Source organism: Schistocerca americana, chromosome X, assembly GCF_021461395.2.
Source record: "Schistocerca americana isolate TAMUIC-IGC-003095 chromosome X, iqSchAmer2.1, whole genome shotgun sequence".
In the NCBI taxonomy this organism is placed as follows: domain Eukaryota; kingdom Metazoa; phylum Arthropoda; class Insecta; order Orthoptera; family Acrididae; genus Schistocerca; species Schistocerca americana.
This window is the reverse complement of record NC_060130.1, coordinates 444,509,186-444,512,850: the sequence shown is the minus strand read 5'-3', so window position 1 is coordinate 444,512,850 and position 3,665 is coordinate 444,509,186.

The window sequence follows — 3,665 nt, the reverse complement described above, 5'->3', positions numbered from 1 at the left end:
CAGTAGGAACGTTTACATGTGACGAAGCGTTTGGTTACTATAACGGAGTTCGAAAGGAAGGTGGCATCCTGTGGCAGAGGTAGACCTTTGCACCCTGTCATAAGCCAATGACTTTAATATTCTAGTTCTGTGATGCAGGATGTAACAGGTATTTAGCTGATTAGAACAGATTTTTTTACCTGATAAAATAATCTTCTTCTTCAGTAGTGCTTGGTGAGCCTTGGCTTCTTCAACGATTTTCCTCCACACTTCTTGGTTGTTTGCAGCTCTTTTCCAGCCCCGAACTCCAGTCGTCAATCCATGTTCTTCTAGTTCTCTCTTTTCTCCTAGCTCAATTGATCACACCTTTCATAGTTTTCTTTGGAATTCTATCTCCTGCCATTCTCTCAAAGTGTCCTAGACATCGTATTCTCTGTGATTTCATAAGTTTTACTATGTCCATACCATCTATAAACTCTTGTAATTCGGCACTCCAGCGTATTCTCCAGACTCCTTCCTTCCTTATTGGCCCATAGGTTTTGCGTAGTATTTTCCGCACAAGGGTTCGTAGTGCACTTTCATCATCATTTTCTGTCAACGTAGACACCTCTGACCTGTATGTGATAACTGAACGGACTAGAGAATTATTTATTAGCAGTTTTGATTTCTTGTAACAAGGCTATTTCTGAAAAGTAGCATATTTGCAAAGTAAGCTCTGTTTCCTGCTCGTATTCCTTCCCTTATAGCTTTTCCATTACTGTTATCATTTGTTATTAGGGCTGCCAAGCAGGGCTCCTTGGAAGGAGTTCCAATTGATGTTTAAGTTTTTAGGGGTTCTTCTCGTCTCAGATTGTGACATTGCCATACATTTTGCTTTGTTTTCATTCATTAGGGGGCCAATTTTTAAGGCTTGTGTTTCTATTGCCTGGTATGTTTCTTGGAGTGTGTTAATACACTATGTGATCAAAAGTACCGGGCCACCTCCAAAGACATAAATTTTTCATATCAGGTGCATTGTGCTGCCACCTACTGCCAAGTACTTCATATCAGCGACCTCGGTAGTCATTATACATCGTGAGACAGCAGAGAGGGGCGCTAAGTGGAACTCACAGACTTTGAATGTGGTCAGGTTATTGAATGTCACTTGCATCATACGTCTGTACGCGAGATTTCCGCACTCCTAAACATCCATAGGTCCACTGTTTCCCATGTGATAGTGAAGTGGAAACGTGAAGGGACACGTACTGCACAAAAGCGTACAGGGCTACCTCGTCTGTTGACTGACAGAGACCGCCGACAGTTGAAGTGGATCGTAATGTGTAATAGGCAGACATCTATCCAGACCATCATACAGGAATTCCAAACTACATCAGGATCCACTGCAAGAACTATGACAGTTAGGCGGGAGGTGAGAAAACTAGGATTTCATGGTCGAGCAGCTGCTCATAAGCCACACATCACGCCAGTAAACGCCAAACGACGCCTCGCATGGTGTAAAGAGCGTAAACATTGAACGATAGAACAGTGGAAAAACGTTGTGTGGAGTGACTAATCATGGTACACAATGTGGCGATCTGATGGCAGGGTGTGGATATGGCGAATGCCCGGTGAGCATCTGCCAGTGTGTGTAGTGCCAACAGTAAAATTCGGAGGCGGTGGTGTTATGGTGTAGTCGTGTTTTTCGTGGGAGGGCTTGCTCCCATTGTTGTTTAGCGTGGCACTATCACAACACAGGCCTACATTGACGTTTTAAGCCCTTGTTGCTTCCCACTGTTGAAGAGAAATTCGGGGAATGCGATTGCATCTTTCAACACGATCGAACATCTGTTAATAATGCTCGGCCTGTGGCGTAGTGGATGCACGGCAATAACATCCCTGTAATGGACTGGCCTACACCGAGCCCTGACCTGAATCCTATAGAACACCTCTGGAATGTTTTGGAACGCCGACTTCGTGCTAGGCCTCACCGACCGACGTCGATACCTTTCCTCAGTGCAGCACTCCGTGAAGAATGGGCTGCCATTCCCCATGAAACCTTCCAGCACCTGATTGAACGTATGCCTGCGAGAGTGGAAGCTGTCATCAAGGCTAAGGGTGGTCCAACACCATACTGAATTCCAGCATTACCGATGGAGGGCGCCACGATCTTGTAAGACATTTTCAGCCAGATATTCGGATACTTTTGATCTCACAGTGTATTGCTTCCTACTATAGCAATGTCATCAGCGTATGCTCATGTCTGGCTAGCTTTCATAAATATGGTGCTTCACTCCTTTATTAAAGTCAAAGCTTTCACTTGTTCTGCTAAGGAACTTTACTTTTGCTCTTAACTCTGTCATTGTCATTCTGATTACCCTTATTAGTTTAGCACGTATACCAACTTCTTCCAGTAGTTTGTACACCTCTTGCCGGTTTATGGTGTTGAAGGCTTGTTTGAAGCCAATGAATAGGAAATGGAGATCTATATCATATTCACAGAACTTTTCCATCATTTGTCTTATCACAAATATTTGATGAGTTGTTCCTCTGCCTGGTCGAAAGCCACACTGATATTCCCCTAGTATGTTTTTGCATTCTTCTGTATCCTTTCGTCTACAATAGTTGTGAAGATCCCATAAGCTGTGCTTAGGAGTGTTATACCTCTATATTTTACACATGCTGTTCTGTCCCCTTTCTTATAAATAGGGATTATTATTCCAGTTTTCCAATTATCTGGCACAGTTTCTGTTTCCCATATATCTGATATCTTTATTACAGCCTCACCACTAGGTTTTATTAATTCAGGGATTATGCGTCCTTCCCGAGGGTCTCGTTTGTTTTTGTCTTTTGCACAGACCTGGGAGACCTCATGTAGTGTTGCCTCACTGGCATCATTGTGTACTTCTACCTCGACTCCTTCCTCCAGTGAAGCTGTCTCTTCATCTTCTAGGCTGGTGCTTAGTGTATCTTTGAAATACTCTGCCCATCTTCCACTATCTTTTCCTCCTCCCTTATCATTTTCCCATCTTTACTGGAACAGGCCATTGTTTTTGGCTGGAATCTATTCTTCATTTTGCCTACAGTATGATAGAACATTTATATTTTAGTCTGTTCCTTGAACTTTTCTAGTTCTTGAAATTTCTTCTTAGTGCACTCTCTTTTCTTTCTCTTACACGGTCTGTTAGCTCTTCTCCTTAATTCTCTATAGTGTTCCACATTATTTCTGGTTTCTCTCTGTAGCACTTTTGTTCTTTCTCTGTTCTTTTCCTCTATCGCTCACCTGTAATCTTCGTCAAACAATTCCTGGGCTCTTCTGTTCCTTCTCATGCCTATTATTCCCTCTGCAGCATCTTTAATGCGTTTTTCAATCTTGCTCATCTTTTCGTCTACTCCTACCGCGGTCTCTTCATTGCTCAACTTCCTGCTTGCTGTTACTTGGTATTTTTTTACGTCAACAGGGATTTTCAGTTTGCCAGCATTCCATGTCATCATCTTTCCTGTTCTGTTGCCGTTTGTTACTGACAGTTTCTCTCCCAAGACTGATTTTATCGCAAAGTTGTCTGAATCAGAGTTTGGTCCTCTGCAGCCCTGTACATCCATAACTGACGTGGAGTGGCGTGAAATCACAAAAATATGGCCAATCTGATTGACTACTTCATTGACTGCAGACTTTCAAGCATGCAATGGATCCTTTTGTGTGGGAAGCA